Below are 22,608 nucleotides of genomic sequence, written 5' to 3' on the forward strand. Positions count from 1 at the left end.
GGTAATGGCAAGCATCCAACCAGATCTGCCACATTAGTTCCATTTTCTCTAAAAGTAAAGATCTTGGTCTACCCCTTAAGTCTTTTGGAATGTGATCAATAATTCTAAATCTAAAACTGTGTGTAGGATTCCGCTTTATATGGTTGGCTAGTGCGTTTTTCGTTTTTCTCCTTTTTGATGTAATATAAATGCTCATATACCCGCTCATGTAATTTTCGATCAGTCTTCCCGATATAAAAGGCAGGACATAATTGGCATTTAGCTAAATAGATCACATAAGTAGAGTTACAATTAAATCTACCAGAGATTGTAGTGTAACATTGATCTCTTATTTGAAACGTATGCCCGATGTCCATAAATTTGCTCTAACAAACAACTATTTTCTGTTTGACAAACAACTTTGTTTGCAGAAGATTGGGGTGGCAATGGGGTCCCCATGTGGGGCCAGTTTTGCTAATACAGTCATGGCCCAATGGGAAAAGGAACATATCCTTAAAAAGGAACACGTAAAGAACAGGATATACTTTTACACTCGCTACCTGAATGACATTTTTGTCATCCATAAAGGCAGTGTAGATGAAGTATTAAAGTTCATTGGATATTTGAACCAGACCCAAACTGGGGTAGCCATGGGGGCAGCTTGCGCCCCGATTTATGCAAATTACATCATGGCCTTTTGGGAAGAGCATTATTTATTTTATAGTGAGTTTTACAAGTATGTCAAATTTTATTCACGCTTTTTGGATGATATATTTATAATTTGGGAAGGTGATACTGTGGTTTTGGAAGCATTTTTACATTATATAAATAACACTGTTTGGTTTTTGAATTTCACCCATGAGTTCAGCACACAGTCAATCACTTATTTGGATGTTAGACTAACTATTGATAGAGATAGTGGGTTAATTAAGTCTAATGTATTTCGGAAACCAACTTTTTCTAATTCTTACCTACAGTTTGACAGTTGGCATCCTAAACATCAGAATAGGGCTATTATTAAGGGACAAATGGTCAGAGCGGCCCGAATGGTTAGTGATTTCAGTGAATTTGTGGAAGAACTAAATTTTATGATCTCTATTTTTGAACAGAGGATATCCTGAGGGTTTATGTAAGGATGTTTTTAAGGAAATTAGAGGTAAAAGGGAGGCAGTTTTTTATCAACCTATAATAGGTGCAGGGGGACCTGTTTATCAAAAACCTGAATCAACTAACAGGTCACAGTTTTTGACCGTTAAGCCGTTATTGTTTGTTTCAACATACAATGGGGACTCTGACATGATTAAGAAAATAGTTAATAAAATTTGGGCTTTCCTACAGATGGACCATGAATTTAAGTCACACTTTTACAATAACCCTACGTTCATTTATCGTAAGGATTTTTTGTTTAAGGATATGTTTGAACATTGTTCAATGTCTAGTAGGTTCTTCAGTAATAGGCCTTCTGGCACGTTTAAATGTGGTAGGTGTAAGGTCTGTTCTTGTATTTTAACAACCGGTAAGAGTTTCAACATCAATCATTGTTTTGTTTCAGTCACAGGTCACTTTGACTGTCATACTAATAATGTGGTATATCTTGCCAAGTGTCAGGACTGTGAAGCATTTTACATAGGAAAAACTAGTAGATGTTTTAAGGATAGGGTAAGGGAACATGTTTTGGATATGAAACATCTCAAAACTACTAATGCCCTAGCTAGACATTTAATTGACAACATTGGTCACTCTTTTAAGTTTTGTGTTTTACAGCAGGTTAAGATTGACCTCCAAGGTAGGATTACAGATGCTCACTTGGATGTTTGTGAATTAAGGTGGCAGCTGAGATTAAATGCACACAATTATCCTGGTATCAACGAGTTTAGTTCTATTAAGCCCTATCTTAAATTGAAGCATATTTTAGGGCGGTAGTGCAAACATTATTATGGTTTTAGTATTTCGTATTTTTTATTTTTTTCTTACTTAAACATTTTTATTTATATACATACATCTCTACATACACATTTTTATATACATTTTTCACTAATATAATATTTTATATTACAATATATTTATCATTGTTATAGTTGTATAGATTTTTAGCAACTATTATTTATATATTCTACTTATATATATTTATATTCATATATTTATATTTTTATTTAGTTTAGTAGGCAGTATTAAACAGAATGTTCAAAAGTTGTTTGCATTCTATGTATCTATTGTAGGCATTTTATAGTATGCAGTGACAATGTTTATACCTTTAAATTTGATTAATTTTGTTTAATTGTTTAATTGGAGTGATGGGCGTTGTATATATATACATGGTTTTAATTGTGACTTCAGTATTCTGAAGAATTCCTATGTGGACGAAACCTAGGTAAACCTTCGTCTGTGTTTCGTTAATAAACCTGTGTTGGCCTGGATTCGTTTTCCTTTTTCTTCAACTATTTTCTGTTTGACAAACAACTTTATTTGCAGAAGATTGGGGTGGCAATGGGGTCCCCATGTGGGGCCAGTTTTCCTAATACAGTCATGGCCCAATGGGAAAAGGAACATATCCTTAAAAAGGAACACGTAAAGAACAGGATATACTTTTACACTCGCTACCTGGATGACATTTTTGTCATCCATAAAGGCAGTGTAGATGAAGTATTAAAGTTCATTGGATATTTGAACCAGACCACTGAATTTCTATAATTCACTCACACTTTTCACGAATACATAATAACATACCTAGACATTGAACTATTTAAAGATCATGCCCACAAAAGACTGACTGTTAAGATTCACAGGAAGGATACATTTTTGAAATCATACTTACATTTCAGTAGTTCACACTCCTTTCATCATAAAAAGTCAGTGATTAAGGGCCAGTTGGTTCGTGCTGCAAGGATAGTTACAGTTGAGAGTGAATTTATTAAGGAATGTGAAAAAATAGGTAATTTGTTTATCAGAAGGGGCTATGCTAGGGACCTTATTACGGAAATATGACTGAGGTAACACACAAGAGGTCTAATGGTGTGTATATCCCACTATGATGAGGGAAACCTCTTCTCTGCATAACATGGTAGATTTTGAAACTAATCAAGGACAAAATAGGTCCCCTGTCAGCTTTATACTAACCTTTAGTCCAGAAAGTAGGCACATTATAACTATAATAAAGAAAAATTGGAATCTCCTAAATAATTCTGAACTCTGTACAATAATAGGGTCAACTCCCTCTTTTACATTCAATATAGGGAATAATTGGAAGAATCTCCTTGAAACAAGTAACACCATATTTATAAGGAACCCAGGTATGGCTAAATGCGAATCTTGTAATGATTGCAAATTTATGGACATCGAATATACGTTTCAAATAAGAGATCAACGTTACACTACTACCTCTGGTAGATTTAATTGTAACTCTACTTATGTGATCTATTTAGCTAAATGCCAATTATGTCCTGCCTTTTATATCGGGAAGACCGATCGAAAATTATGTAAGCGGGGGCTGAGCTAACTTAACTCCTCCTTGGTGAGACCCCCCCCCCGCCAACTTCCACTCTAAAGGCAGTCTGATGTCATCTGCCAATTGGTACCGCAAGTTCTGGTCGACTGCTAGCACTCACCTCTTCTTAAAGTGTCACCTTTCAAAAAAAAAATCTATTACCTTTCCCTCAACGTGGCTCAGATCCCGAGTCATTGCCACTGACCAGTTCACTCTCTGAGGTAGCCACATCCCTAGCACCAGATGAAAGTGTTGGCTCCAGCTTGGTTTTCTTCTACACCCATCTCCACAAATTTACCTCCATGCCTGTCTGCATCTAATAGCATGCACACATGGTACTGAATTATTAAATTCATTCCCTGTTAGGACATGTCCTCAAACACAGCCACTTTCTTGCTATCTTACTCAGTTTCCCAGTCCAGAAAGACTCTGACCAAAGGTAATTGGAAAGCTTTCCCACTTAAGGGTACAACTAAAGTGGACTGCACAGGCAAGTAGCAGTCCTGTCTGGCCACTGCACTAATAAATAAATGGTTATTTCTGAGGCTGTGTTATTTTGGCAATTGCCTCCTCCTCTTCCATCAATGTAAGATATAGACTTTTGTGCAGCTGTTAAATCTGAAAAATTTGCTCTTGTCATAGTGCTAGTCTTGCTTGATGCTTCCTCAGACTCTTGTTCTCCCCCTGCCTTAGTGGACAATGAGGTTATGCATGCCTCATTGGGTTACATTTCAAAGATGTAACTGCAAAATCTGGGCAAGTTCCCAAACCCATAGATTCCCCCTTGACTTCTGTAACCTGCAGAAATGAGACGGGCTATTCCCCCCATGGGCTCCACTATAACCATGTGCAGTGCTGGGTTACTCCTTCCTATGCTACGGCAGACAACCTGATAGCTCAGAGGTGCTACCCCATTAATCTGCCAACCAAATTCTCGTGTCCTCAGGCATAGAGCTAAGGGCTTGTTACCTGACCAAATGATCTGCAAGGATTTCATATCTGATGAACTTATGTCTACTCAACCATCTGTGAAAATAAGTGCTGATTTCTGCAGAATATTTACACTTTCATCTGCCTCCCTCCTGTATTCTGTAAATGTCTTTCTGTACAACTCTAGTATCTGTTAATGACAAACAAGGACACATTTTTTTAGTTTGGCATACTTTAAGCAATCATCCTCACTGAGTTTTGAAACCAAATGCATTGCTTTAACCCATGGGCATGAGAGAGAGAAAAACCTCAGCAACTGCCCCTGGTCAACTTGGTGTTGGTTACATACCCTTTCAAAGATCCTTATAAACCAAAAAACATAATCCCCTTCCTTATATTGAGGAAAAAAATTGTACTGACCTGAGCTTCGTGGATATAATTTCCACTTCCCAGTGACTCCTATGTCTCTAGTGTAGGATGATCATCTGTTTTTCTTGCTAGCATTACTATTCTCTCTCCTCTGCTTCTCCCCACTATCTCTATTCATCCAGCAGTTGCATCCAGTCAGGGACCCCATATCTATCTTCTGTTGTCTATGATATTTACCTCAACCAGTATGAACCCCTAGCATCATCTTAGGAGACCAGCTACCTGTCCGTTAGCTGGCAAACATGCACAACACGCAACAAATACACACAGTGGTTCCTAAATTTTATTAACATGGACTCCCTTAATCAAATAATGCCTTATGCCACCTTTCGTGGCAGTCCTTATGGGGAATCTGCCTCCCACACTTATATTTCCCTTTCTTACATGACAGTCAACTCACTGAACAATGCAAGAAAATAAAAAAAACAAACTCCAACGGGGTAAGTATCTGAAGGATGTATACTCAGTATAACCAACAAAGTGAAGGGAATTCAGACCAACATACGATAATGGTGTTTGGACTGATGGCAATGAAATTCTGAGTTGGAAGCTTATGTTCATCACCTTTATGCCCTACACTTGTGCAGAGAGCATATGTCTGATGTACAATGCTCCCTAGATAATAAAGGCTTTAGTATACTGGTCAGATGATGGGCTATCCTTGGCAGTAAATCCTAGAGAGGATGAATACTGCAACGGTGAAAAGAAGGACATCTGTTCTGTTAAGATTTAATACAACTCTTGTTTTCTGAAGTGACAAACCCTAGAACAAAATGAATATTGTCACCAGTTTTAAAGACAATCATAGGTCTGTCTTTAACTATGTTAGAAATCTTAGAAGAAACACCCAATATTATTTAAACCAAATCTCAAATTTCACAACTTCTTACAATCTAAAGAACATCACTAATATACTGCTGGATAAATTCAGTTCTGATTTTCTTCACCAGAGCCTACCTACTTTCCCCAATATGTCTCAGTTTCTGTCTCCCCCTATAGTTACATCTGGACAGGTCTTAAATGCTCTTTCCAAAACTAAAAGCACTAGCATTATGGGTCCTGACAGTATACCCATTTGTATCGGAGTCATCACCGAGCATAGCCTTACTGATTTCTTTCTAAACCTATTCACTCTCCATCTCTCTGCTGGATATGTGCCCAAGACTCTCTTTAAAGCCAGCCTTGATGAGTGGATTGGAAACTGTAAATTCATTTCCGTGGGATTTACAATAGTTAGGCTTCTAACTCTGTGCTGAACCAGTTGACAAGTATGAGCCTATGAGCTTATGGACTTAGAGGTGGTTCCGTGGCTAGATTTAGGATACAAATAAGCTGGCCTTACATTAAAGGAAAACTCTCCCGTAGAACTCAAAAAAAGTGTTTTTTTCCATTGCATCTTTGTTTTCCAAGCTTTTTAATGCCTTGGAATCCCACCAAGTGCTTATTTTACAATTTGAATGTGTTTCCCACAAAATGGCGGATGATAGGACTTACCTTGATAATGGAATCTTGTTTTCTTGCTTTCATTTCTTTTTTCCAGAACACATTTCAAGTTCTCTTTATATGAGTCATGCTAGACATAAGGAAGTGGTGGTGTTTTCTCGTGCCATTAAGACAAAATGACAGGAGTGTGAAGCAGTGTCATCTAAGACACCTTCTGTAACAGAGCTGCTTCTATGTTTCCTTGAGTGAGCCTCATTTATGTGTTTGTCAGAGCTAGTTCTATGCTATAAATAGCTGTTAGCTACTTCCAGCAAAAGAAAGTAGGTAGCAGGCTTTTATAAAGGGATTCTTTTGTAGATCTAAAGGAAATGACAGACCTTTCCCCACACTCATCCTGAAGTGTGAAAACTCTCAGTACAGTAAATGATCCTTGCTGTAGCATGTACAGGTACTAAAATAAGTCTGACACTTCCCAGTGCCAAGATTTCCCCCTCTCTCTCATGATTGATACAAAAATAAAACATGCTTTACTTGTTCCTTAATTATTTCTGTCATGTTCACCCCTTTTATTTTCTATTTTGTATTTATTTATACTTTGTTAACCAGGAAAATGAACTAATCCCTGGACCCTTTCAGCTGCAACCGGGGGATACATTGGCGAAGATAATAACAAGTAATAAATGTGCTTAGCAATGCAAAAAAAATACTGCCATAAAGACATTGACAAAGATTGCTTGTACAACACATAGCCATGGTGTGACAGTGAATAAGTAAAACATTAAACAACATTTATTAGAATTTATACATTAATAATGTTTAACTGTACTGTTAACTTTATTCTAAATAAATTTTGTGCACCCATATTGCACAACTCACAGTGCTGTAAGAAGTTATTGTTCTCTCATTGACTAGGACTCAGCAAGTGAATGTTGTATGGCTTCACAAAAGAGAAAGGCAGGGAGATAATTATATTTGCATCACTTTTGTTGTCCTAAGATAGTATAAAAGCATACCAAACCTACAAATTTTGGAATGTAACAACCATTACAGTTCAGCCTAATAATTAATATAGAGAAAAAGTTTTGGAACATGTAGAAAGTAGGAGAAAGGAAGCTAATTAGGATGATGAAAAATTAAATAATATACACATGCATGCACATACCATGTCTGTGTGAGTATATATTTATGTACATCATTATATGTGTGTTTTATGTACACACACATCCATATGTCAGTACATGTGTGACTTCTTACAAAAGTATTTATTCCATATTTCTCTCTAGATGTATTCACACTGTACTATATTCCACACAGAGCTGGATCATGGTCAAATGGGGCTCTAGGCAGGGTAATGGATCACCCCCATACACCCCCTGCAGCAATTCCAGTGGCCCATTACTTGGTTATTTCTTTCCAGTTACCATAAACACTGTTCACACCTCTCAGTGTGCATGCCGATTTCTGCTTTACTTCTATAATGAAAATTTGGATTTAATTTAATTTAAACATTTTTAGTAGAAACACTGATAAACATTTGCTGAACAAAGCAGTACAGTCTCACAATGGAAAGAGACTTAGCATTAAAACTTCTCTGCCCTTGAAATGCACATTCATTAAAACAACATTGAAACCCCACGTTCAAAGAAAATGCATCTGGCCAATGTTGGATAAAGTTTACCTTTGGGCTGTTTTCAAATCATAGGCTCCTTACACACATTTTTAGGACCATGCATACATGCATGTGTTCTTTGATTCATCTTCCTGATTGTACTAAATCACATTCCTTGTATAATACAGCACCACTTGTTACAGCGTATTTTAAATTTGTACTTATAAACATTTTTCCAGTAAGTAATGAAAACAAATGTATGAACTAATAATGACAAAACTGCCTAATTCAAAACATTTCAACTATAAAAGGCCCCTCAAACCTCTGTCATTACAGTCCACCAATATCAGTCAATATGCACAATATCTGCAGAATTAAAAGTCATCTAAATAATTCGTTAAAGAGATCTTTAACTAATGAAGAGGTTGCTGCCAGCAAACAACTATATTTTAGTTTCATCTACAAATTTAGTGCCTACTGCCCTTGAAGAACAAATTGCCTATGTTACATTAAAAAAATGATAAGCTAATAATATTGCAATCGGCCAAGGAATGGATGGCAAACTGACATCAGGTTCACAGTTACTAGGCATCTCATCCAAAGGAGGACATACTCTGATTGCAGTACCCCACCCCTTAAAATACAACACAGTATCAGCAATCCATCTATAAGCTGTGGGAGTAGAACCCACATATTTCTGCATCAAAAGCAAATATGGTACCTGTTATTCTACTAACAATACTTTTAAATTCTTTAATACAATGATACCATTTGCTAAACAGCAACTGTACATTGTAAACAGACTTAGCATGAGCAGCAGTAAACTTCTATTCTCTTGAAGCTCACAGTTCCTTGGAAAATCCACTTGACACTCATTTCCTTGGAAAGCCCACTTGGCACTCATCTCCACTACTCATGCTGACTGCAGTATGCCAGCATTCTGATTTTCCATAAAACATGTCTTTCCCTTCTACTTCTTTCTTTACCCCAGCCACTCATAATTTTAAGTCTAGCTCAGGCTTCTATATCATCTTGCTTCTAGAATAAAAGGATTTGTGTTAGCATGCATTTTCTGAAGGATATAAAGTATGGAACTCAAATGTATGTCACTATTTTGTGACTTCAGTTCCAATGATTTCTCAGAAAACAGAAATTTTATGAGGAAAAGGCCAAACATATGAGGCAAAAATCTGGACAGTTGAGAGGCATAAAACATATAAACAATTATAAATAACCAACATTTAAAGTTTAGCATTTCAGTACTATGAAGCTGCTTATGTAAATTTGACAGAAGAGGTAACAACTGCCTTTAAGGCCCTGACTGATCTAATTACTTTGTTTTGCTATGAAAGGGGGTGTTAGGTTCTCTTCCTGTCTGCAATAAAAACGATGGAAAACAGTTCCACAGCTTTCTGTCTTTTATATAGCAGCTGGTGTGCTTCTGACATTAGCAGGATTAATTGCCCATCTAAGATTGACAGCAGTACTTGACAGGATAAACTACAGATTTATCTATGTCTACGGTATGTCATGCAGGTGGAGACGAATTCCTCTGCAAAGTATGTGAGAACTTAAGCTTAAAAAAAGTAGATGGGCTTTCCCTTCCTTTGATTCCAAAGCAAAGAAATGAATGTTTTAAAAAGTACAAGCAGGTTTCTGTTACCTACACAATACTGGAACCATACTGGAGAAAAGAAACCTAAGGATTGAGTTAAAATGTAGGAGAAGGTGGAGTTGTCCTTTAAGGAGAAAGAATTATCTCCATGCATAAACTATAATGTATGGCTGTAAGTTGTTATCCAGGAAGTAGACGTCAAAGGTAAGGGATATTAGGTACCAGAAGGCTGGTATATACATACCTCATTCTCAACCTCTTAGAGCAAGAAATCTAGACAAAGCCATACATAAAGTGGGACAAAGGTCCAAAAATAGGTACAGTTTTTAAATATTGTTCTTACAAACTCACAAAGTTGATAGAATAACAGGTTTTGCATTAGCATGAATTTTCCTAAGGGTATGAAGTCTGAAACTCAAATCTGTCATTATTTTCTAACTTTAGTCTTTAATGATTTGTCACTATTTGCCAGAAAACCACAATTATATGAAAAACTGACCAACATATAAGGTAAAAATATGGACATGCTGCAAAAATGTGTACAGTTGAGAGGTATGGATATATACAGCAGCACATCTAATAATGTTAGCATGCAAATTTGAGTAAATCTAAGATTTTCAAAATCTAGTCTAAAGTGCAAGTGAAAAGAAGCATGCATAAATTCCACTCAGTGTCATTTCCCATGATATATGACCTTTTATTCTTTAAAACTCAGATGCTGTTTTGCTCCAGGTTGAGAATATGCCATGTTTCTTGCTGATCCTTTTATACTTGATGCCCTTTAATTTTTTCATATTTGTGCTTAGAATATATAATTCTTGCCTTATACTCTAGACTGCAGTCCTTTAATTGCACTTTAAGCTGGGTATTTATTCACATATAATATGGAAATGTTATTCTACACTAAAAATAACAGTGTGGCATTTGTTTATGAAATAAATTTTGCTCTGATAAGTTAAGGTAAACGTGCATATTTTAATTGTGGTTTAATTGATAGTTCAGATCACACATTTCAAATGCATTACAGTTTAGAGCTAGAGAAAACCAGTGGGTCTTTTCAGGTCATTGAGGACCGAGTGTATAAATAAAAAGTGAAGACTAATCACTTTGCCTGGAGAGCTAATGTTTACTTTTTTAAATCAGCCTCTACAAGAAATTAAAAAAATAAGCTCACATTTACATTTTAAATGTACCCCTAAGCACTAGAAATGTGGAAGTCAGCCATTGATATTTATTTACTTTATCATTTGTTGACTGAGTTAGTCCCACTAGGTTAGTAGCCTTCCAGCAGAGACCCAGGGTGGTATTTATACTGTTAGGGGAAATTTGGCCAGTGGGTCAGGGAACTTCCCCTACTTTTTTCAGCAGGTGCTCCGGGATCTTTTATATCTACCCGAGCTACCACCAGCTAAGGCAGATGAGGTCTTGGTTTTATGTCTCATCCACACGATGGCACTCGAGTGTAGCACTCCCTTATGCTGCTCTGCAATGTCAGCAATCGATCCACTTGGTGTAGGAACAGAACCCACAGACCTTCTTTCACCACATCGTGAGAATGTCTTTCCTTCTGTCCATATATTGTTGAATTATTTTTGTGTTTTAGATACCATAATTTTTTTCGGGAGGGCTTTTCTGATCATCCACTACCAGTAGTGTGAAATAATGCTTCATTGTGTGCCCTGTTCAGCCACCAAATGGTTTCAGATTCTTTCATATTGTTCTTATAAATCTATTTTAAAAGATGAGAACCACTAGGACGCTATGCATTCCTTTAAAGAACTTAAATGTTTCAATCATATTTACCTCGTGACTGCATTTCAATGCAATGCTATATAGTATATTATGTTATACTGGTCTTTCTTTCTAATGGCCTTAGGTGGAAATCAGGATCAGATTTCCAGACTCTGTAAATGACCTATGTCCTGCTATGCCTATAATGATGAGGTTTCCCGAAATGCAGAGAAAGCTGTAGAAGAGGTAATAACTACCTTTGATGCAGAAGGATAGTAACCTGTTTTCTACTGATCCCTTTTCCTTAGCATGGTGTTTTTTATAAGCATTTTTCACTGTTCTCTTCCATTATTTACTTGCCTTTAGGGCATCTGCTGTTATTACCTCAGTCCCTTTTCTTCATTTCATCCTGCTGCTTGCATTCTAGGTCTGTATATGTTTTTTAGCCTTTTCTTTAATACATTATTTTGCATTTTCCAATGAATTTAAGAAGATATCTCATATGTTTCTCCTTTGTTGTTTTATACATCTTCATATCTAACTCAGGAATTTTGTAAAAGTCAGTTTCCCAAAGTCTAGATTACATTTCTGTGGTTTAGTTGGTGGCAAACTAGACCATCTGGTGTTTACATGGTAAAACATGGTTGCCCAGTTCCATCTCTGAGAATCAGTCATTCACCTAGTTTGTGCAAACAAGGCCAAAAATTGCTGTTTTTTTTTTAAGTATGTTATAGTCTTAGGCCCATCCCCTGTAGGGCATCAGGAGTGACTCTGCTGTATAAAGACGATGCAGTTATAGTGTTCTGACTAATCAGACATACTAATGCCATCCATGAACAGTGCCAGCCCTTTCTGTGCTATGTTAAGTGCCCATCTGCCTCTTTTGTATATTTTCCTCATTATGATAAGGACACCTTCATATACATCACCATTTATTGCTAGCCCTGTCCTAACCTTTCTTCTGTTAGTAGAGTTTACATTTCTGACAGCTCTGATGTTTTGTTGAGTGAGACAAGGATTTTTCTGTTTTTTTTCTATGTCCCCCCCTCAAAGCTAATGTTAGTACTTTCTAATGAAATAATTAAATCTGCCACCTAAAGTCCTGGTTCCTCTCTCAAGTAAATACAGACCATCTCAATTATGCAGACTTTCATTAATAGAAGTATAACTAGATCCAAGTCCCCAATAAAGCTAGAGCACTGAAATCTGCATTAGATGTTCAGTCTAATGATCCATAGCACCTCCAAGAATGGACATGCTTTGGATCTACTCCTTTTCTTCTCCTCTGATTCCTTTTTAAGGCAAACTGTTTGTTCCTACAAAGTAATACTGAGATGTTTACATTGTGCTGTTGCTGTTGCAGTCTCGAGTATTTATCCTTCCAAGCATGGCACCTGGTAGGTATTTTGCTTCTTCTTATCTCTAACCAAATCTGCCCTCCTAATAGTGGAATGGCATACCCCAAACTTGATCCTTTTGACTCACCTGTCATCCTCCACTGGATCACCATACTACATATTTTGGTAGCCTAGATGACATTTAAATCAGATGGAATTAAGAAAGAAATGTGTTATATCCAGAGAACTTAGTGTACTAATAGGATCTAAACTGTTTTCTAGCCCTGCATAGCTGATCTAGTTTAGAAAATGTTATGGTTATATATCACAAGCACACCATTTTTAATGCAACATCAATGATGTATTCTTCAAGGACGATAAGCACTACATTTGTAGATAAAGCACTGAAATGCAAAACTGTTTGCGAGCCACAGCCTCTGAATTAGTAATAGTCCTATTTAATGTGGAATTATTCAGATGACTTTTACTTCTGCAGAGATTGTGCATATTGTGCACTCTTTCCACATGTTATCATGTGGTTAATATTTCTTATGCTTTCTCTCATACTCTTCTACATAAACTCTGCTTCAAATAGGTTCATAGGTAGGTACTAGGCTATTGGCTCAAGGGCCTAAGTAAGCCTAGCCAACAAGGTTCCCTGACTTACGCCACCCACGAAAGTTATTTTCCTGTGCCCCTGTTGAGCAGAGCCACATATGTGATCCCTGGGGTGTATTTCCTATGTCCCATCCACTCATCAAGATTTTTCTTGGAGTGCTAATGAGGAACTTTGCTGGACATAGATGGGTAGCTTGTTCCAGAGTATGGGAAGTCTCTGGAACAGGAATCTATCCCTCCAGCATGTCCTGTTTATTGTGGTGACAAGGTTTAGGTCCCTAGAGTGTGAAGTTCGGAGGGATTGGGATTTCTTTCATTGTAGCATGTCCAACAGCTCTGGGTTTGACGTAGCCTTATATGTTAGGCAGAGATCACCTTGGAGTAGGTGATATGCTATGGAGTAAAGCTGGAGTTTTTTGAGACGGTCAGTCTAGGGCATCTGTTTGAGGCCAGTAATCCTCTTTGTGAGGTACTTCTGTGGCCTTTCCAGCTGCTGTTGATGTCTTGTGAGGTACATTCCAAAAGGGGTGGTGTACTCTATAATGGGTCTAATGAGTGTCGAGTAGAGGGGAACAATGACCTCTTTTTTCCTGGATGAGAACCCTTTTGTGATGAGATCTGCCATGTAGAAAGATTTCCTGACTACTGTGGTGATGTGATTATCAAAGGAGAGACTACTGTCTACCTGGGTCCTAAGGTCTCTTATCACACATTCAGCGTTAAGTAGACTGCCGCCTATGATGTAGTTCATGGGTACAGAGTTTTTACCAAAGGGGATGACACTGCACTTTTTGGCATTGAGCTTGAGACCATGGCTCTGACACCAGGCATCTAGCTCAGTGAGGCCCTTCTGTAGGATATCCACATCATTTGGGGACTCAACTATGGCTTATAGTTTGCAGTCATCTGCGTACTTCATTAGCCAAATGCCTTCCGTGTTAGCCTATACTTCAGAGAAGTAGATACCAAACAGGAGATGTCCCAGGACTGAACCCTGTGGTATTCCACTTGTCACTGATTTGAAGTCAGATTTAGAGTCTGCAACTTTTACAGTGTGGGTTCTGTCAGTGTGCCAGTTGGCAACCCATCTTGTGATGTAGGGATTTATACCTAGTTTAGTGAGCTTAGCTATAATTCCAGAATGGGGGATGGTGTCAAAAGGCTTGGCGAGGTCAAGATAGGCTGTGTGAACCATCTTACCCTCATCTACGGCTTTGGTGACTGCCTCAAAGAAGTTGATCAGGTTCAGGAAGCATGATCTGCCTTTCACAAACCCGGACTGGGTGGGGTCCAGAGTTTGGAGGTTATTAATGTCTTTGTTTATGAGTTCCATGATGATACGTTCTGTGACCTTGCAGACAAGGCTCATCAGGCTAATAGGGCGATAGTTCTTGGGATCAGTGGTGGCTTCTCCTTTATGGAGTGGGATAACTGTTGTTGTGTGTCATTCAATGGGCAAAAAGCCTGATGTGATGCTATGATTGAACATAGTGCTTAGGTGAGGATCCAGTTCATTCTGAAGTTCATGTAAAATGCAGCCTGGGATGTTGTCCGGTCCCATGGATGCTGTGTTTTTGGCTTTAGAGAGTGCAGGTTTTACCTGCGTAGTTGTGATTACAGGGACTCTGGATTTTTCCTGTATAGATATGGGACCTTTAGGGGGTGAGGGGGGGGGGGTAGAATTATCATTGAACCTATCTGCCAGGATGTTGGCAATATCAATTGGTTCTCTAATTCTCGTGCCATTGTGCTGTAACTCAGAGCAGATCTGGGTGTTGCCATTGAGATTCTTGACATAGCTGTAGAATGCTTTGTGGTTGTCCCTAGAATCAGTGGAAATTTTGTTTTCGTAGCTAGCTTTTGAGGATCTTATAAGGGATCTTAGCTTCTTACTAAGGTTGACCAGGGAGCTCCTCCACTCATGGGATTTTACTCTCTTTTGCAACAGTTTCTTCCTTCTGTTGTAGAGTTTGTTTATGGCAGGGGACCATCAGATTGGCTTCCTTTTTTTGGAGAATAGCGTCTTGGTTCTGTTTGGGATAGCATGATCCATGCACTTGTGTAAGTGCTTATAGAGTGCATTTGTGTAGGATTCAGCAGTTGTAACTGTATTGTCCATCTGCATGGGTGTCATGACGTTCACCACTTCTGTCTTAAGAAGCATGAAGCTGGCTTTGGAGAAGTTTTTTGCCATGGTTTCCTTAATGGGGGGCGGGATGTGGATATCTAGGGTGATTAGCTTATGGTCGGATCTGACCTACAAGGAGACATGGATGGATCTTATGGTATTATGCTAGTGATCTCTAGACAATTTCATGTAGCTCATCCAAATCAAATGCATGTGAGTTATTTCTTCATTATTTATTTTACATTTGTTGACCGGGTGTGTCCAACTGAGCTATTGCCCTTTTTCAGCAGAGGCCCTGGGAGAAAAGCTCCAAAGTTTTACAATGCAAATAAAACACTGCATGAGAGATACATTTCCATAAAAAATTACAATAGGAAAGTTTTGGTAGTTAAAATACAAAAAACTATATACATGTATATTATTAAGAGATAAAACACTAACTATATACAAAAGGTTAATGTTAAAAAGTGAAATGATTTGTATGTTTTTGGTTTAAAAAGAGAGAGTATGCTAAATATAGAGTTTTGTATGCTGAGTAGCAGAGATTTTAAAAGGTTATATAAGAATTTCAGGGAGCAGAGTATAAAAGAAGCATTAGCAGGTTACATAGGAAGGGTTTGGGAGGGTGGCCTAATGGTTAAGGTGTTTGCCTTACAAACACAACGTAGAGGGTTTGAATCTCACAGGGGATAATTGGCTAGGCTTAAAATGTCTTGCAAGGGCAGTTAGCCTAGTACTAATCTATGAACCTATCTATGAACCTATGAAGCATAGGCCGAATCAGTTAACTAGTTAAGCTAGTTAATACTGGGTTTTAGAAAATTAGCTTGGCAGTATCATAAAGGTAATAATCAGGGAGGGTGAGTACAGTGGCATCACCAGTGTCTACAAAGTTGGTCCTTGGCTGCTAGCTTAAATTGTTTGGGGTGAGTCAGAGTCCTTATTTCAAGTGGGAGTTTGTTTCATGCAATAGATGGATGGTAGCTATATAAGATGTTCATCGTGCATACAGCTGCAGTCATAACAGATGGGTTCTCCTGCAGTCAGGCGGGTCCTCGGTCGGCCGAATTCCAAAGTCTAGGTCTGGCGTCAGTTGTCGTCGTGTCTTCCCTGACGTCAGTGCGACAGGGGTATAAAGGAACCAGCCAACGCCATTTTCTTCAGTCTTTCTTGCTGCGCGGTGCCCGAAGCAGAGGCAGTTCGCAAGTGCCGGTCGGCCAGCTCCTGAAATTACGAAATTTGGAAACCGAAGTCTTCTTAAAGGCTAAGTGTCTCGTTGGGGAAACTTTTCTTGCCTCAGACCGATGTCAGACAAAGTTAATAATTGTATTTCTTGTGGGAAGCAAATACCGCATAAGGATTTCCATTCCCTCTGTATACCTTGTTTAGGCCCAGACCACGACATCTCGGTCTGTTGCTTTTGTGCTACATTCAACAAATGCACTATTAAGCGTCGGGCGGAATTCGCCCAGCATTATTTTGGGAAAGCATTTAACTATACTATGTCGTCGGATACTCCGACTCCGGTTTTGTCTAAAAAACACAAAGACAAGGACAGACACACGAGGTCCGCGGCCTCTACCGACACCACGCCAAAGCCGGCTACATGTGGTCCGGTTCTCAGTGAGGCGCCTACGCAGCCCCTAATTACCGACGACACTTCTTTGACGGTGTCTCCTGTGCCCGAGGTCGCAGGCTCCTCAGCCCACACCCCGACTACAGATACCGAAGCCACTCTTGGCGTTGAAACTCAGAATGTGGACAGGTCCACCTCCACTCAAGGTGTCTTCAGACCTTCCTCTTCTTTCTCCATCAAGGCTTTCACAAAGTCTAAAGCAACCATGCACTCTAAGAGACCAGCTACACAGGGCCCATCTCCAGGCCCCATGCCTAAGAAACAGATGCTTAAAATGGCTGAGGATTTAATTACTCTAATCAGAGGTTCTCAGCCCCCACCGGACAAAAGGCCCAGAGTGGAGGAAGATTCCTCCTCCTCTGATCAGGGCTCCATTATTTCAGAGCACTCTGATGATGAGGAACATTCTTACTCCCCTTTTGAAGACTCTGATGCGGAGGAGTTCATCCCTTCTGTATCCCCCCCCCTGAGGATTACTCATTTGGGGAAACTTTGCATACCTTAAGGGAGCACTTCCTCTGGGAAGGCAAGGATTATTCAGATTCCAAGAAAAGGCTCAGGGAATTTCTCTTGTTACCTCAGCATAGGCCTCTGGCTATACCTCCTGTCTTGGAAATCCTAGATGATGTTTACTCGGAGGCCTGCCTTAACCCGGACTCTCTACCTCCAGCTCCAGTTAAGCCTGACAGGTACTACAGGGTTCCTGACTTGCACCAATTTTTTTACAAAAGCCATGCTGCTGACCCAGAAACCAACTCACAGGGCCCCAAGGGAGTTAAGGCCTCCATTGCCAAAAATCCATTGCCTTCCGAGAGAGATTCCAGATCCTTAGAAAGGTGGGGGAAAAAAGGTATATACCTCGGCTACCTTATCCATGAGGGCCTTAAACTGTCAGTTTCATATGCTAAAATACCAACAGTTTTTGTTATCACAATTGAAGAGTAAAATGTCACAACCTGAACAACCAGACTTGAAGGAGTTGCAGGATTTGATGCATAGTGCAGAACAAGTGGGTAAGCATACCTTACAATGGGGGTTTGATGCTCTAGAGGCCTCACGTAGAGCTGCTGTTACAGGATCAGTCATACGTAGGCATGCCTGGCTCAAGGAACAAGCCTTGCCTGATCATGTCAAAGCTAAATTACTAGACGCCCCTCTTCAAAAGGATGTACTATTTGGTGCTAATGCTGAGGAGGTATTAAGGAAAATGGAGGAAAAGGCTAAATCAATGCAAACTGTGAAAGAATTTCTACAGGTTCAACCCCCACGTTTTAGTAGAAATTGGCCTTCCAAAAACTGGTCCTTTCCTGCCACAGACAGACCCCAAAGAGGCAGATACAGGCGCCCGAGGGGCAGAGGACAATCCCAAGGATCGTATAGAGGCAGACAATGGCAAGCTCCTACACAAAGAGGTGGTGAGGACAACTGGCAATCCTTCAGAAAGCAAACCCAATGACTTTTCCCTTTGCATGCCAACCAGGTTTCAAATGGCAGCCCCCTAAGGAGGAAAGCTGGCATTATTTTCAAAAAATTGGCATGTTGTCACAAAGGACAAATGGATCCTGGACATTATAAACCGAGGCTACAAATTCCATTTTCACACCCTTCCAAAAATGAGAGGCATGCCAAACCTGCCACACAATCAAAGGGCAGAGGCACAAAAGCAAATTACAGATCTCATAAACATGAAAGCTATTCAAGAGGTACCTACGCACAAACAAGGTCAAGGTTTTTATTCCAGGCTATTTCTGGTGCCAAGGAAAGGAAAAGATTGGAGACCTATTTTGGATCTATCCATCCTAAACACATTTCTACTCGTACCAAAATTCAAGATGCTCACTCTACTGCAACTTCTTCCCATGCTGGGCAAGGAGTCTTGCCTGGTAACATTGGACCTCAAGGAGGCATACCTGCATGTCCCAATCAGACAAAATTGCAGAAGGTACCTCAGATTTCTTGCAGGTTCAACCCATTATCAATTCTCTGCATTGCCCTTTGGCTTATCTACTGCACCCAGAGTATTCACGAAATGCCTGGCATCAGTAATTGCCTACTGCAGACTTCAAGGGATACAAATACACCCCTATTTGGATGACTGCCTGATCCAAGCGGACAGCAAGCACATTCTTCTGAAACATCTGGCTTATGTAATAATGTTATTGAAATCTCTGGGATACACAGTTAACAAAAAGAAATCAAGGCTAATACCCTCTCGGAAGATAATTTTCCTGGGTGCCAATTTGGACACAAACACCCAGATGGCCTACCTCACGCCAGAGAAGCAGGGGCAACTAATACAATACTTCAGAACACTAGCAAATTGCACCAGGCTGACTGCAAGGAAAATCCTGCAGGCTCTGGGATTCATGGCATCTTGCATCTTACTAATCCCATGTGCAAAGCTGCATATGAGGAAACTACAATGGTACCTGAAAAACATATGGTCTCAACACAGCCACAGTTTGGAAACAATAATACCACTAATTCCATGTCTGCAAAAGGAATTTCTGTGGTGGGCTCAAGCATGTCAAACAAACACAGGTCTTTCATTTCATTTCATTCAGCAAGCCTCAAGCAAATCAAGTCATCACAACAGACGCCTTGGACTACGCCTGGGGGGGCGCACATGACAGATCGGTGCATTCAGGGCAAATGGTCCCAAAAAGAAAAGCACCTTCACATCAATCAAAAATAAATGCTAGCAGTAATACATGCTATTATAGCTTTCAAGGACCTGCTACAACCAGGTCAATTATTGATAAGAACGGACAACACCACAGTTATGTGGTACATAAACAAACAGGGAGGAACACATTCTTACCCCCTATGCAGATTGGCCATGTCACTTTGGAACATGGCCATGGACTTACAAATGGAACTACAAGCACAGTATTTGCCATGCAAGGAAAACACGCTGGCAGACAACCTAAGCAGGAATATGATAGATCCACACGAATGGAGATTGCATCCAAAAGTTTTTACAGAAACAATCCAAGAATGGGGAAGGCCAGACATAGATCTCTTTGCCTCCCACAAGAATCACCAATTGACAAAATTCTGCTTAAGGATCTTCCATCCAAAGGCTTGGAGAGTGGATGCTCTTTCTTTCAGTTGGACATCAATGACAGTTTATGCCTTCCCTCCTCTTCCTCTGCTGCCCAAAGTTCTATTAAAGACCAAAGCAGACAGACCAAAGATGATTCTCACTGCTCCGGACTGGCCAAGGCAACACTGGTACCCACTCCTGAAGAGCCTGACGCATTCCCCACCATGGACCCTGCCTCTAATGCCTCTTCTTCTGACTCAGCACAGTTTCAAAACTCTTCACAGCCAGCTAAAAACACTCAATCTAGCCGCATGGAAGATTCCTTAGCATCTCAACAGGCCCTACTCTCCAAGGAGGTGCAGGATGTCATTTTGGAGGCCAGAAGGCCATCAACTAGAAAAGCTTACTCTGCAAAATGGAAACATTTTTGTGTCTGGAATGAGAAAAAGGGCCAGGATCCTGGAAAACTGAATTTACCTCAAATACTACAATATTTGGCTGAACTGCTAAGCAGTGGACTTTCTTTCTCCTCCATCAAAATACATGCCTCAGCCATTTCTGCAGAATACAACACTGATCCACCTTTACTCTCTCACCCTCTCTTAAGACAGTTCCTCAGAGGGGCTAAGAATTTAAGGCCTCCAAGGAAACAACCAATACCTGCTTGGGATCTTAATTTCATTCTGGAAAAATTGACCTTGCCTCCCTTTGAGCCAGCTGCCTCTTCAGATTTGCAATATTTGTCCTGGAAAACAGCTTTCCTTCTGGCTGTCACCTCAGCTCGTAGAGTTTCAGAACTACAGGCTCTCATGGCTGTCCAGCCTTTTATCATCTTCCATCAGGATAGAGTTTCCTTACGAACCAACCCGTCCTTTATGCCTAAAGTGGTATCCAGGGTAGCTTTAAATCAGGCCATACATTTACCTACTTTTTATCCCAATCCTCAAAACAAAGGGGAGAGATTACAACATTCCTTGGACATCCACAGACAGCTGCGTTATTATTTGGACAGAACAAAGCCTTTCAGAAAATCAGAACAGCTCCTTGTGGCCTATGCGGTAGGAGCTCAAGGGAAGCCAATTTCCAAACAGACAATCTCAAAATGGATAGCCCACTGCATACGCTTTTGCTATTCCTTTCATGGCAAAACTATTCCTACAGGCATTAGAACTCATTCCACCAGGGCCACAGCCACCTCTGCAGCCTTCCTCAGAGGAGTTCCTATCAAGGATATTTTGGAAGCAGCCACTTGGAGTTCTGTGCATACCTTCTCCAAGCACTACAACCTACCATTATACTCCAAATCTAGAGCAGGCTTTGCCACTGCAGTCTTGCAGGGCATTTTGGCTCCTTCTAGTTCCAACTAGTGCCTACCACCCCTTTCTTAGCTTTGGGATTCTACCCATCTGTTATGACTGCAGCTGTATGCACGATGAACATAGTACGGTTTTGTACCTACCATAAATGTAGATGTTCGAGTGCTAATACAGCTGCAGTCCAGGTTTCCCTCCCTCCTTCCCCTCTTGAGACAGGCCTATAGGCTAACACATCCTCATACAATGTGATTGGGGTTTTCATTTATGATGTATTTGCTTGCAACTACTGTATTTTGATTATATAGCACTGCATTATCACACAAATTTATTTTTGCCTTCCTTCTGGGAGCACCTGACATCTGGGGCAAGAAAAACTGAAGAAAATGTCGTCGGCTGGTTCCTTTATACCCCTGTCGCACTGACGTCAGGGAAGAAGCGACGACAACCGACGCCGGTCCTAGACTTTGGAATTCGGCCGACCGAGGACCCGCCTGACGGCAGGAGAACTCATCTGTTATGACTGCAGCTGTATTAGCACTCGAACATCTACATTTATGGTAGGTACAAAACTGTACTTTACACCCTGTGTTGGATTTGGTTTTATGGATTTTTAGTAGGTCTTGGGTTGAGCTTCAGAGGAGTCTGGTAGGGTAGTAGTGAGAGATGAGAGAACATAGACTTGGGCAGAATTTAGGCTGATATAGGATGGAGTGTATGATTTAAGAGTTGCGATAGTAGGAACAGGTGAGGTAATTCTGGCCAGTTCAGATATTTTAGGGAGAGACAATGATGAGATTTATATGTTTGCCGAGCTGCAAATCTAGCTATTTTATGGTAGGTTTATTCTAATTTGGTAAGTACGGAGGAGTTTAGATCTGTGAATATTTGAGAACAATAGATTATGCACGGTAGAATGTAGGCATGGGTAAGAGAAATCCTAGCTTCGTTAGGTAGGTATGTGGTGTTCCTATACAGTAGTCCTAGCTTTTGGTGGGTTTTTTAATGCAGTTATTAATGTGAAGATCGAATTTTAGTTGGTCATTAATGGTAATGCCTAGCAGTTTTGTGCTATTTTTGACTTCTGTAGAATTGTAGTTTAGGGACCTTATGGAAAATGAGGGCTTAGAGTGGTTTGCAGATTTTGACAGAGTAGTAATTTAGTTTTCTTAGGGTTGAGGATGAGCTGATTATTAATAAGCCATGTCTCTACTGAGTTGAAAGGTGTCTGGATATTTGTTAGGAATTCTGTGGGGGAATTAGTGATAGTTATGACTGTAGAGTCATCTGCGTATTGGATAATGTTAGAT

Source organism: Protopterus annectens, chromosome 2.part2 (genome assembly GCF_019279795.1).
Source record: "Protopterus annectens isolate FY-2018-M chromosome 2.part2, PAN1.0, whole genome shotgun sequence".
In the NCBI taxonomy this organism is placed as follows: Eukaryota; Metazoa; Chordata; order Ceratodontiformes; family Protopteridae; genus Protopterus; species Protopterus annectens.